Here is a 14,776-nt window from a genome sequence, read left to right as displayed (position 1 = left end):
GTTATTACAGGAGGCTCTGTGCAGGCAGCCAGAGGGACGGCCTAGTGCCAGGGGAGCCTGCAGGCTGCAGCAACCCTCTCCGGAGGGCTCTGTTTACCTTGGCATCCTGTCCCCCAACAGCCGCTCTCAGTCTCCGGGAAGTACTGAGCATTCAAACAAGTTCCCGGCCCTGGGAACGGACAGAGCCCGGGGACACAAACATTGACCTCACTGCAGATAACACAGTCTGCGGGTAGATTACGCATTCACAATATCAGTGTGCGGCCCGCCACCGCCATACTGACCGCTGAACTCAGAGAGCGGAGTTTGAACCATAAGTAAGGCCTCTCCGCATGCCAGGGCAGCACTGATGGATAATGAGTATCAAAAGGGGAGCGAGGAACAGAAGCAGCTAGTTCACTTCCCCGTAGGATTGTAGTAATACTCAAAAAGGGCTCGCGGTGCTAGTAATGCTCATGTAGTGTGTGTCAGAAAAACATATTCGTTTTTATGAAGGCCCTCACCCGGCAACCTAGTTGGTGGCATGCTTCATCATCGGGCCCCGCCCAAGGCACCGAGCGCGCCTCTGAGGATGTCACATAGGGGGTCACAGCTGCAAACCCTGGCTTGTCTCCTGCGTTCCTTGGCACTGTCCTTGAGACCCTTGTCTCCTGTAGCCCCTGGCACTGTCCTTGAGACCCGTGCCTCCTGTAGCCCCTGGCACTGTCCTTGAGACCCGTGCCTTGCCTCCTGAACCCCTGACACTGTCCTTGAGACCATTGGCTTGTCTCCTGAGACCCCTGACACTGCCCTTGAGACCCCTGACTTGCCTCCTGAGACCCCTGGCACTGTCCTTGAGACCCCTGGCTTGCCTCCTGAGACCCCTGACACTGCCCTTGAGACCCCTGGCTTGCCTCCTGAGACCCCTGGCACTGTCCTTGAGACCCCTGGCTTGCCTCCTGAGACCCCTGGCACTGTCCTTGACACCCCTGGCCTGCCTCCTGAGACCCCTGACACTGCCCTTGAGACCCCTGGCTTGCCTCCTGAGACCCCTGACACTGTCCTTGAGACCCCTGGCTTGCCTCCTAAGACCCCTGACACTGCCCTTGAGACCCCTGGCTTGCCTCCCGTGACCTCTGGCCTCATCAGTGGAAAGGCAGTGTTAGAAACAGAAGTCATGCATGGTTCTAACAGCCTTGTTTACTTCCTGTGCCTCTCAGCCACATTGTGTGCAAGAGAAGGCATGAATGTTCCCAGCAGAGCCAGTTCTTAGCAAAGTAACAAACTTGCAAAACAATTATTGCACGTGGAGTGGACACCATTAAAAGGAGTCTCTGTGACTGCTGCTGCCACTGAGCATGTGAAGGGAACAAGAAATATGAAATACATCAGGAAGAGAGAGAGGGGGAGAAGGAAAAGGAGGGGGAAACACCCAATGGAATGCAGGAAGAGGACACTACAGAGAACACAGGTGAGGGATCGAAAGATGTGTGTGTGAGAAGGAGACAGAGAGAGGGATTAGATAGACATCAGAGAGAAGAGACAGGTGTGAGAGAAATACAGAGAGCGAAAGAGAAACAGGTGAAAGCCGTAGGTGATCCACACATCGACAGGTGAAAAAGAGACAGCCAAAGAGCCAGGGAGAAGGGAAGGCAGCATTACAGATGTGATGTACAGAGACAGATGGGAAACAGAGGGCGAAGAGAGACGGAAAGAGAGGGAGAGAACGTGTGAGGCAGACAAATTTAAAGACAGCTGAGAGAGGTGGGGAGTTGACTAGATGAAAAAATGACAGCCAAAAGAAGAGAGACATCGAGAAAGTGGTGATAAAGTGACAGATTTGAAAGGGCGACAGAGTGATATAGTTTAGAGAGTGGCGATAAGAAGACAGATACAGGTCAGACAAGCATCTGCAATGCAATAGGTCTCGCATTTAAGAGAGTTTGAGCAATTGTCATTGTAAATGACAATACCTTTTATTTATGTGTTAGTTATCAAAACTGATTAATAAAAGGCATTGTCATTGACAATAGCTTAAACTCTCGCAAATGAGAGAACTATTGCATTGCAAATGCGTTCGTGCTATAATAAAAAAAAAAAAAAAAAGCCTTAGGAGAGAGTGTGTCATGCCTGCCACAGCAGGCAGGACAAACTATTTGGGAAAATAGTGCTTGAGGCTGTAATTAAAGTCTACCGAGTAACAACACATGTAACAGGGGGTGGCGCCATGGGAGGTTACAAAATGAGACAAGGCGGTACTAAGGAGGGACTACTAAGCCTATTGACCAATGAACAGCCACAGTTTACAGTGGACAATAACACAAGCCAATGAAAAATAAGGGCAGAGAGTGGGTGGAGCTTCAAGTCATTACCTGAATACAGAATGCCTGGCAGAGCAGGGCACGTGCTGCCCAGGCTCGACCTAAAAAACAGCTGTGGGACCAGGAGGAGGAGGAAAGGTTAGAGCCATGGAGGTGATATTGAGACAGACAGGAATGAAAGAGACAGACAAGGGTTATAAGTGAGGTGGGAGACGGGTAAAGAGAGGTGAAAAAGAGACAGAACATGTAAGAAAGTGAGGTGATAGAGGGGGAGACCTAAGATATTATAAAGAGATCAGTGAGAAAGACAATGTTGGAAAACAAAAGGAGACGGAAGGGGTGAGAAAGAGGCTGAAAGGGTGGGAAAGACAGGAGAGAGAGAGACTAAAAAAGATACATTTCAAAAAGACAGAAGAGGAAAGGGTCACAGCAGGTTAAAGGTCATGTGACTTCACTTCCTCTGATGTAATTGGTGGTCAAATGTCATGTTGGACCCGGCCTCGTGGCGTGGTCCCAATCCTCCCGCATGGCGGGCCCTGGACAGCATTGACCCCTGTCCCCCGGCCTAAAGCTATCCCCTCCAACCTTCACGAGAGCCGCCACCCCTTGCGACCCCCGGCTCTCCCCCTTAGGAGCCCGGCGACCCCTACTCGCCCCACTCTGCGGATCCGACCCCAATGCCGGGCCACCATTTGAGGCCCCGACTCCATCTTGGACCCTCCACGTCCGGACCACGTGACCACGGCCCGACCTCGGCCACAGCCCCCTCGAAGCCCCGACATTGAGGCACCAAGATCCAACCAGGTGGTAAAGCGGCCACTTGACGGATCAAGGAGGAGGGGGGTTTCGCTGGGCCCCCAGCCGTCCCCGGACGCCTGGTTTCGATCGCCCTCCGGCCTCCCTGGGCGCTGGCTCCACCCCCCTGCTGGGTGTCTGGGCGCTCTCATCCCGGCCCCTCTGACCCCCAGGCGCGAGGGTCCGGATATCAAAGGACTCCAGACCTATATCTGGGGCAGCTCTGGACTGGGTCAGGAGTTGTATCCTGGAGTCGAGAGTCCTGCTGACGCTGTCGCGGCTGACCCTGAGAAGAACTCGCTACTTTGAACCCTGAACCTCTGGAGCCTGCTGGCGCTGCCACGGCCCAACCTCGCTGAAACCACCTTTGGAGTCCTGCTGGCGCTGCCGTGGCCCAACCTCGCTGAAACCACCTTTGGAGTCCTGCTGGTGCTGCCGCGGTCCAACCTCGCTGAAACCACCTTTGGAGTCCTGCTGGCGCTGCCGCGGCCCAACCTCACTAAAACCACCTTAAGAGCCTGCTGGCGCTGCCGCGGCCCAACCTAGCTGAAACCATCTTCGGAGCCTGCTGGCGCTGCCGCGGCCCGACCTTGCGGAACCCCCAGCTCGAGGATTGAGAGCTGAGCGTAGGGTATCCCTGTGCCAGACTGGTACCAAGACTGTCCCGCTACCCTTTTCCCCCAGTTACCGAGACCCTAAGGATCCCTCGATCCGTTTGTACATATTGCCGAAAGGACCAATCGTGATTGCTGATAAAGATTCTGAGAAGTTACCCTCTTGTGTGGTGTCCCTTTGTAGTGGTGTGATTGCTCTGCTGTGACGATTCTAGGAGAGGACCCCCATCCAGCAGGCCTCTCGACGGCGCTCGGCCAATTCCATAAGGAGAGGTGGGTCTCTGGGTGGTCAGTCAGACATCTTCTGCCTCCCCAGGGACCGCCTTTCTAACATGTCATGTGATGTCACTTTGCTACTCCCATCATTTTGGTGAATTGATGTCCGTGGAAGTACTACTCCGCAATAGACATCACACAATACCTGCAATCCACAGGCATCACAGAATCGCCAACTGTGCTTTGGTTGGCTTTAAGAGTGACTCTAAGTGTGGCCCTAAGCGTGGCTCTAACAATGGCTCTAAGAGTATCTCTAAGAGTGGCCCTAAGCGTGGCTCTAACAAGGGCTCTAAGAGTATCTCTAAGAGTATCTCTAAAAGTATCTCTAAGAGTGGCTTTAAGAGTGACTCTAAGAGTGGTTTTAAGAGTGGTTTTAAGAGTGGCTCTAAGAGTGGCTGTAAGAGTGGCCTTAAGAGTGGCTTTAACCCCTTCCATGCTGATGACGAGCTGGGCTCGTCATCAGGTAGCCTCCTCGCACGCTGATGACGAGCCCAGCTCGTCACGTAAAGTGCGCTTTTGAATATCTCAGCGTACGAGCGGAATTCCGCCCGCACGCATGCGGTTAAGAGTGGCTTTAAGAGTGGCTTTAAGCTTGGCCTTAAGTGTGGCTCTAAGTGTGGCTTTAAGAGTGGCTCTAAGAGTGGCTTTAAGCGTGGCCTTAAGTGTGGCTCTAAGTGTGGCTTTAAGAGTGGCTCTAAGAGTGGCTTTAAGAGTGGCTTTAAGTGTGGCCTTAAGTGTGGCTCTAAGTGTGGCTTTAAGAGTGGCTCTAAGAGTGGCTTTAAGCGTGGCCTTAAGTGTGGCTCTAAGTGTGGCTTTAGGAGTGGCTCTAAGAGTGGCTTTAAGAGTGGCTTTAAGAGTGGCTCTAAGAGTGGCTCTAAGAGTGGCTTTAAGAGGGGCTTTAAGAGTGGCTTTAAGATTGGCTTTAGGAGTGACTCTAAGAGTAACTCTAAGAGTGACTTTAAGAGTGGCTTTAAGAGTGGTTCTAAGAATGGCTTTAAGAGTGGCTTTAAGAGTGTCTTTGAGAGTGGTTTTGAGACTGCCTCTATGAGTGGCTATAAGAGCAGCTCTAGGAGTGTCTTTAAGAGTGCGTTAAGAGTGGCCCTAAGAGTGATTTTAAGAGTGGCTTAAAGAGTGGCTCTAAGAGTGACTTTAAGATTGGCTTCAAGAGTGGCTTTAATAGTGGCTTTAAGAGTGGCTTTAAGAGTGACACTAAGAGTGGCTTTAAGAGTGGCTCTGAGTGACTTTAAGAGTGCCTCTATGAGTGGCTTTAATAGTGGCTTTAAGAGTGGCTTTAAGAGTGGCTTCAAGAGTGGCTTTAAGAGTGGCTCTAAGAGTGACTTTAAGATTGGCTTCAAGAGTGGCTTTAATAGTGGCTTTAAGAGTGGCTTTAAGAGTGGCTTCAAGAGTGGCTTTAAGAGGGGCTTTAAGAGTGACTTTAAGAATGGCTTTAAGAGTGACTTTATGAGTGACTTTAAGAGTGACTCTAAGAGTGTCTTTAAGAGTGGCTCTAAGAGTGACTCTAGGAGTGGCTTTAAGAGTGACTCTAAGAGTGGCCTTAATGTGGCTCTAAGTGTGGCTTTAAGAGTGGCTTTAAGAGTTGCTTTGAGAGTGGCTCTAAGAGTGGCTCTAAGAGTGACTCTAGGAGTGGCTTTAAGAGTGGCTTTAAGAGTGGCTTTAAAAGTGGCTCTAGGAGTGGCTTTAAGAGTGGCTTTAAGAGGGGCTTTAAGAGGGGCTTTAAGAGTGGCTTTAAAAGTGGCTCTAAGAGTGGCTTTAAGAGTGGCTTTAAGAGTGGCTCTAAGAGTGACTCTAGGAGTGGCCTTAAGTGGGGCTCTAAGTGTGGCTTTAAGAATGGCTTTAAGAGTGGCTTGAAGAGTGGCTCTAAGTGTGGCTTTAAGAGTGGCTTTAAGAGTGGCCCTAAGAGTGGCTTTAAGATTGAGTCTAAGAGTGACTCTAGGAGTGGCTTTAAGAGTGATTCTAAGAGTGGCCTTAAGTGTGGCTCTAAGTGTGGCTTTAAGAATGGCTTTAAGGGTGGCTTGAAGAGTGGCTGTAAGCGTTGCTTTAAGAGTGGCCCTAAGAGTGGTTCTAAGAGTTGCTTTAAGAGTGGCTCTAAGCGTGGCTTTAAGAGTGGCCCTAAGAGTGGCTCTAAGAGTTGCTTTAAGAGTGGCTCTAAGAGTGGCTCTAAGAGTGGCTTTAAGAAGGGCTTAAAGAGAGAATCAACCCCAGGCAGCCTTGATGCTCCGCAGCAGCAGCAGTGGGCACCTGAGTAGATCTTTGGTCCCAGTACTTACCTTTTCCACAAATAAAGCATTGACTTTATTTGAGTTCTTAACAAATGTAAACAGGGAATGACCACATACAAGTGTTGCCCGATAGCAAACGACACCAGTCTTAAAGAGGGACAGACTTAGGTATGAATAGCCGCCCTCGCAAAAATGTTTAAATCAGCCATCTCTCTTCTTCTCCAGGTTCTGTCTGTTGACCCATCTATCCTTTCATACATCCTTCCATTCATCCATCCATCTATCCATCCATCCATCTATCCATTTATCCATCCATCCATCCATACACCCATCCGTCCATCCATCTATCCATTCATCCTTCCATCCATCCATACACCCATCCTTCCAACCATCCATTCATCTATCCATCCATCCATCCATCCATCCATTCACCCATCCTTCCAACCATCCATCCATCCATCCACTCACCCACCGATTCACTTCTCCATCCATGCAGCTATCCACCCACCCACTGATCCATCCATCCACCCATTCACTCCTCCATCCATCTGTCTGTCCACCTGTCCATCCATCCATCCTCCATCCATTCATCCATCCTCCATCCATCCATCCACTCACCCACCCATTTACTCCTCCATCCATCCATCCACCCACCCACCGATCCATCCACCCACTGATCCATCCATCTACCCATTCACTCCTCCATCCTTCTGTCTATCTGCCTGTCCATCCATCCATCCTCTTGCCTCTCTCTTCATTCCTGCATAACCCTCTGTTGGACCCGGCCTCGTGGCGTGGTCCTACCCATCCCACATGGCGGGCCCGGGACGACATCGGCCCTCCATCGACCCGCTGTCGACCCCCCTGAACACGAACCATCGACGAGAGCAGCCCCCCTGGCAACCCACGGCTCTCCCCTCTGGGACCCCGGCGGACCCTGCGCGCCAACTCTGCCGGTCTGGCGACCCTGCCAGGCCACCCTTTCCGGCCCGACTCCATCGTGGGCCCATCACGTCCCGAGCACGTGGCCGCAGCCACCCCTGGCCCCGGCCCCAGCGAAGCCCCGACATCGAGGCACCAAGATCCTCCCAGGTGGTAGAGTGGCCACTTGGCGGATCCCGGAGGAGGGGAGTTTCGATGGCCCTCCAGCCGCCCCCGGACGCCTGGTATCGATCGCCCTCCAGCCTCCCTGGGCGCTGGCTCCACCCCCCTGCTGGGTGTCTGGACACCTTCATCCCGGCCCCTCTGACCCCCAGGCGCGAGGGTCCGGACATCAAAGGACTCCAGTCCTATATCTGGGCCAGCCCTGGATTAGGACTCCAGTTGTATCTTGGAGTCGAAGCCCTGCTGACCTTGTCGCGGCTGATCCTGATCCGAACTCATGCACCTGGAACCTTTGAGGCCCTGCTGACGCTGTCGCAGCCTGACCGAGCTGAACCACCTTCGAGGCCCTGCTGACGCTGTCGCGGCCTGACCGAGCTGAACCACCTTCGAGGCCCTGCTGACGCTGTCGCGGCCTAACTAAGCTGAACCACCTTCGAGGCCCTGCTGACGCTGTCGCGGCCTGACCGAGCTGAACCACCTTCGAGGCCCTGCTGACGCTGTCGCGGCCTGACCGAGCTGAACGACCCTCGAGGCCCTGCTGACGCTGTCGCGGCCTGATCAACGCTGAACAATATCGAGGCCCTGCCGACGCTGTCACGGCCTGACCCCTCGAACTATCTACGCACCAGTTGGTACCAAGACTGTCCTGCTACCCCCTTTTTTCCGAAACCAAGACTTTACGGATCCCTCGATCCCTGTGTGATAACCTTCCGAGAACGTGCCTTCATTTCTTATATAAAGATTCTTTAGAATATTCCTTCGTGTGGTGTCCGTCTGTGGTAGTGTGATTGCTCAGCTGTTACGATTGTAGGAGAGGAGCCTCACCAAGGAGGCCTCCCTACGGCGCTCGGCCTATTCCATAGAGAGAGGTGGGTCTCGGGGCGGGCAGTCAGACATCTTCTGTCTCCCCTGGGATCGCCTTTCCAACACCCTCTAAATAAATCCATCTATTCATTCATCCATCCTCTCTTGCGCTTTCTCTCCTCTCACTCTGATCTCCCACTCTCTGCCCCCCTCTCCCATTCTTTCTCTGATGAAGCCCCCCCTGCCTGTTGCAGTGAATCTCGGGGTGCTGGGGCTCCATCAGTGGCCCTGAGCCTTTGAAACTGGCCTCCAAAGGCGCCAGTCAAGCGGGGAAATACCCGGTGGAAGAAAAGCCTCTCCGGCCGAGTCTTAAAGGGGCCATGCAGTGTGGTGTAAAACAAGCTGCTCTCCGCCGGGTCCTGTGACGCAGTACGCATCCCATGACGTTGCTTCGTTCCAGTCTGTAGTGCGTTGTGACGTCATTCACTGGAGGGCCACCGTACTGCCGGCCTGAGCTCCAGAAACATGTGACGTCATTAACCTGGTCTCTATGAACTGGCAATCTGTTGACGTACACAGTGCACAGAAGAGGGGGTGCTTGCATCACACAAAAGACACAAAAGACACCCCAGAGTAGCTGGCATCAAACTCCCATACTCAGTGAGAAAAACAAGAAAAACATTTTTTTAGAAAAGGATTTTTAATTCCATCATATTTAAAGACAGTAATAAACTATTTACTGGACAATTAAAATGAAATAACTGTACTTGTGAAGTGCACTGCTGCCCCAGCAAAGGGGCGTCCTGGCGCTGTACTCATACCACTGTGGAACCCTTCCTTGCTTTTCCCTGTGAAATGTCCACTCCTGGGCACCCTCAGGGTGAAGCCAGGCATCCCAGCGCTGTTGGGGCCGGTGTGGAGATTAAGCAAGCTATTGCCCAGAGTTGGTCTCAAGATTAGAATAGGCACCGAGGCGAGAATTATCAGGTCCGTGGAGATTGAGCCCAAGACCCGCCGAGGCAGGGAATCGAACCCTGGTCCCAGGCCTGACCTCTGCATCAGGGTCTGCCGCTCTTACCATTGAGCCACACTTCTCCACATTAAAGGTACACAGAGGAGGTTACTCCTGAAGACCTGCAAAGAGTCCAGAGTCCGCGCGGAAAAACTCTTTTCCTGCTTTAATCGGATGTGAGGTTCCCAACAATCCACAGGAGCCCAGGCAGTAGGTCCTTGATAAGGACACACGGTTTTAACCAGAATTACACGGGATGTATCCCCATGACCCATGAGAGCCCACGGGTATGTGCCTTTGACAACACCCCGGTACCCAGGTGACTCACCCCGTTCTGAAGAAGACCCGCAGGCTGAGGCCCCCACTCACCCAGAGCCCATAGTCGGGCCGAAACGTCGACGCCCATCCACACCCTACCCGGACCAGGATCCCCCAATCCAAAAACGTGCCACACAGGAATTCAATTGTGTACTGTATAAGAAACAAATTACATCGAAATGTTTTTGAAAGCAAATGTGGCCAGGCTGTAATAGGACTGAAATTGCATGATCAGTCAAGCTAAAACTGTCAATTGTCGCTTCTGCCACCACTCTTGGAACTTCTACTCACCCCTTCATCACCAGAGCACTTTCTCTTTGCACGTCTTTAGGAGTAACCTCCTCTGTGTACCTTTAATTGTCCAGTAAATAGTTCACTGCTGTCTTTAAATAAGATTGAATAAAAAATCCTTTCTAAATTTCTTTTTTTTTTCTCCTGGTTGTTGCACCTTTAGAAGAATGAATGTATTAATACGGTGAGCCCGAGTGTTGAGGCTCCAAAAGGTTTTCACAAATAACGATTGTAGGATTGTGTTTCAATCATTTTTGATCTAGGTTTAGGACCATTGTTTTCATACCATATTGTACCCAGTACAAGACCGGTTTTGGGTCACCCCATTTTTGATAATGGCCCAGTGAGAAGCACAGCTCTGAGAAGCACATCACCCCTACAACAGGAGGTCACTCAGCCCTGAAGCGCACCCTCCCAGCAAGCACTCACCTGGCACTACCCAAGATACTACAACACAGCCCGGAAGAGCCATTTACTGCCCACCTGCTGGACTCTGGGTTTATGTGATCCATGGAACATACATGACTACTCACCGCCTGAAAGATTCAGACATATTAACTGTTTGAGCCGGGTCTGCTGGCTCAGTGGGTTAATGTGCCCCCTGTAGGGGGCCTGTGTTCGACCTCATAGTCCCAGGTTCAAATCCTGGCGGGCCCACTCACCCTTTCATCCATCTGAGGTCGATAAAATGAGTAGCATTGAGTTGGGTAACAATTACCATCTGTTATGTAGCGCCAAGATACCCTGGGGTGGACACGCGCTTTACAAATGCACGTTATGTTATTTTATAGTGTAGATACACCTGTGTGTCGACCTCTACCCGCTATGTTCCCAGTTTACCTGGTTCTGAGTGACCCACATGACTCGGTGCCTGGAATCCATTTAAGAACAGGACATGTAATATTTGTGAGTGTACATTCCCTGCCCACCTCTACAATGTGGTGTGCAGTTTCACATCCATGGACATGCTACACAAAAACAGATACAATGAAATAAATGCTTTCTGCTAACAGGGTGTCCTGGAAGGGGAGCCAGCTGTGGCCATGGTGTGCTCCCGCCTATCGCTTGGAGACGAAACCTCTGCTCCTTCCAAACTCAACCCAGTCCTACCTTTATGTTTGTGGTTCTCCGAGCTAGCTTAGCTGTAAAGTCACGGGCCCGATTCACAAAGGTAAGCTTGCACTCATGTGTTTGTGGCTATCCCGAGCTTGCTTGAATGTACAGTCACAGGCCCAATTCACAAAGGTAAACCTGCACTTTTGTGTTTGTGGCTCTCCCGAGCTGGCTCTGATGTACAGTCACGGGGCCCGATTCACAAAGGTAAACCTGCACTTTTGTGTTTGTAGCTCTCCCGAGCTGGCTTTGATGTACAGTCACGTGCCCGATTCACAAAGGTAAACTTGCATTTTTGTGTTTGGGGCTCTCCCGAGCTGGCTCGGATGAACAGTTACGGGCCCCGATTCACAAAGGTAAGCTTACACTTTTGTGTTTGTGGCTCTCCCGAGCTGGCTCTGATGTACAGTCACGGGACCGAATCACAAAGGTAAACTTGCACTTTTGTGTTCATGGCTCTCCCGAGCTAGCTTTGCTGTACAGTCACGGGGCCCGATTCACAAAGGTAAGCTTACACTTTTGTGTTTGTGGCTCTCCCGAGCTAGCTTTGCTGTACAGTCACGGGGCCCGATTCACAAAGGTAAACTTGCATTTTTGTGTTTGTGGCTCTCCCGAGCTGGCTCGGATGTACAGTCACGGGGCCCGATTCACAAAGGTAAGCTTACACTTTTGTGTTTGTGGCTCTCCCAAGCTGGCTCTGATGTACAGACATGGAGCCCGATTCACAAAGGTAAACTTGCATTTTTGCGTTTGTGGCTCTCCTGAGCTGGCTCTGATGTACAGTCACGGGCCCTAATCACAAAGGTAAATTTGCACTTTTGTGTTTGTGGCTCTCCCGAGCTAGCTTTGCTGTACAGTCACGGGGCCCGATTCACAAAGGTAAACTTGCATTTTTGTGTTTGTGGCTCTCCCGAGCTGGCTCTGATGAACAGTCACGGGGCCCGATTCACAAAGATAAGCTTACACTTTTGTGTTTGTGGCTCTCCCGAGCTGGCTCTGATGTACAGTCACGGGGCCCGATTCACAAAGGTAAGCTTACACTTTTGTGTTTGTGGCTCTCCCAAGCTGGCTCTGATGTACAGACATGGGGCCCGATTCACAAAGGTAAACTTGCATTTTTGTGTTTGTGGCTCTCCTGAGCTGGCTCTGATGTACAGTCACGGGCCCGAATCACAAAGGTAAACTTGCACGTTTGTGTTTATGGCTCTCCCGAGCTAGCTTTGCTGTACAGTCACGGGGCCGGATTCACAAAGGTAAACTTGCACTTTTGTGCCTGTGGCTCTCCCGAGCTAGCTTTGCTGTACAGTCACGGGGTCCTATTCACAAAGGTAAACCTGCACTTTTGTGTTTGTGGCTCTCCCGAGCTAGCTTTGATATACAGTTACGGGGCCCGATTCACAAAGGTAAACCTGCACTTTTGTGCCTGTGGCTCTCCCGAGCTAGCTTTGCTGTACAGTCACGGGGTCCTATTCACAAAGGTAAACCTGTACTTTTGTGTTTGTGGCTCTCCCGAGCTAGCTTTGATATACAGTTACGGGGCCCGATTCACAAAGGTAAACCTGCACTTTTGTGTTTATGGCTCTCCCGAGCTAGCATTGCTGTACAGTCACGGGGCCCGATTCACAAAGGTAAACTTGCACTTTTGTGCCTGTGGCTCTCCCGAGCTAGCATTGCTGTACAGTCACGGGGCCCGATTCACAAAGGTAAACTTGCACTTTTGTGCCTGTGGCTCTCCCGAGCTAGCATTGCTGTACAGTCACATGCCCAATTCACAAAGGTAAACGTGCACTTTTGTGGTTGTGGCTCTCACGAGCTGGCTCTGATGTACAGTCACGGGGCCCGATTCACAAAGGTAAGCTTGCACTTTTGTGCCTGTGGCCCGGCTTCGTCTCCACGGTCCCTGTGGGCTCCCTGTAGCTCGACTTGGCCCCCACGGTCCCCATCAGTTCCCTGTGGCTCGGTTTCTGTCCCCACGGTCCCTGTGGGCTCCCTAGCCCACCTGTGCCTCCACATGGCTGCCATGCACCGGGGGTGGCCCGCCGTCTGTCTGGCGGATCGCTGCCCGGCACACCACCAGCTTGTCTTCGACTGGAAATTCAACCTCTTGGCCGGACCCAAACAAATCCCAATTACAGAGAATAAGAGCATCCATTATCCACCAGAGACTTGAATGCTAACAAATAGACTTGCTGGATAAATAATCACCAGGGCAGAAAATAAATGTTTACACACATCAACTAAACAGAAAAATAGCAAGTTTCCTTCCCAGTCCCAAGCTGCACGTTGAAAGACTCCAGGGGCTCTTGGTAAACAAGCCCCCTTCACAGGGGGTGGGGGGGGCTGCATTCTCACGTGCAGCCCTGGGTCACATTCTCAGCCAGATCAGAATTCAGTTCCTTCAAACCTTTCCAAGATGATCCACCTTAAGAATCCGAGACACAGCGCTGGGCAAAACAGCTCCAGGCACTTCAGGCTCACCTCCAAAGAGCGTGGTGCTTTCTGGGACTTGTAGTTTGTTGGACCCGGCCTCATGGCGTGGGCCTACCCCTCCCGCATGGCGGGCCCCGGGAGACATCGGGCCGCCGTCGACCTGCTGTCGACCCCCCTGACACAAACATTCCCGAACCCGCAAGGAGAGCCGCCCCTTGGCAACCTACGGCTCTCCCCCTTCCTGGCACCCCGGCGGGCCCTGCTCGCCAACATCGCCGGTCCGGCAACCATGCCTGGCCCCATCTCTGGCCCGACTCCATCTTGGGCCCACCACGTCCCGAGCACGTGGCCGCAGCCACCCTGGCCTCGAAGGTGGTTCAGCTTGGGATACAACTGCGAAGCCCAGCGAAGCCCTGACATCGGGGCACCAAGATCCTCCCAGGTGGTCGAGTGGCCACTTGACAGATCCGAGAGGCGGGAAGTTTCGATGGCCCTCCAGCCGTCCCCGGACGCCTGGTATCGATCACCCTCCAGCCTCCCTGGGCGCTGGCTCCACCCCCCTGCTGGGTGTCTGGACACCTTCATCCCGGCCCCTCTGACCCCCAGGCGCGAGGGTCCGGACATCAAAGGACTCCAGTCCTATATCTGGGCCAGCCCTGGATCAGGACAGCAGTTGTATCTTGGAGTCGAAGCCCTGCTGACCTCGTCGCGGCTGACCCTGATCCGAACTCTTGTACCTGGAACCATCTCCGAGGCCCTGCTGACGCTGTCGCGGCCTGCCCAAGCGGAACCATCTCCGAGGCCCTGCTGACGCTGTCGCGGCCTGCCCAAGCTGAACCACCTTCGAGGCCCTGCTGACGCTGTCGCGGCCGGCCCAAGCTGAACCACCTTCGAGGCCCTGCTGACGCTGTCGCGGCCTGCCCAAGCTGAACCACCTTCGAGGCCCTGCTGACGCTGTCGCGGCCTGCCCAAGCGGAACCACCTTCGAGGCCCTGCTGACGCTGTCGCGGCCTGCTCCACGGAGAACTATCCTCGCACCCGTTGGTGCCAAGACGATCACGCTACCCCCCCCTTTCTGAACTAAGACTTTACGGATCCCTCTATCCTTACCTACCCAGCTCGCCAAGAGCCTGTTTTAATTACTTATATAAAGAATCGTGTGAACTTTCCTCTTGTGTGGTGTCCTTCTGTAAGTAGTGTGGTTGCTCTGCTGTTACGATTGTAGGAGAGGAGCCTCGCCAAGGAGGCCTCCCTACGGCGCTCGGCCTATTCCATAGCGAGAGTGGGGTCTCGGGGCAGGCAGTCAGACACCTTCTGTCTCCCCTGGGATCGCCCTTCCAACATAGTTTAACTCTGAACATTGCAAGTCTGAGCTAAAAAAAACTCAGCTGTTGAGTAACAAATGTAATTTAACAAGAAACAGGGGTTTCGCATAAATTACATAAATGCTATTTTACAGACGGACATGGGCTGGCCTCG

Source organism: Lissotriton helveticus, chromosome 2_1 (assembly GCF_964261635.1).
Source record: "Lissotriton helveticus chromosome 2_1, aLisHel1.1, whole genome shotgun sequence".
NCBI classification, from domain to species: domain Eukaryota; kingdom Metazoa; phylum Chordata; class Amphibia; order Caudata; family Salamandridae; genus Lissotriton; species Lissotriton helveticus.
Note: the sequence above shows the minus strand (reverse complement) of the source record.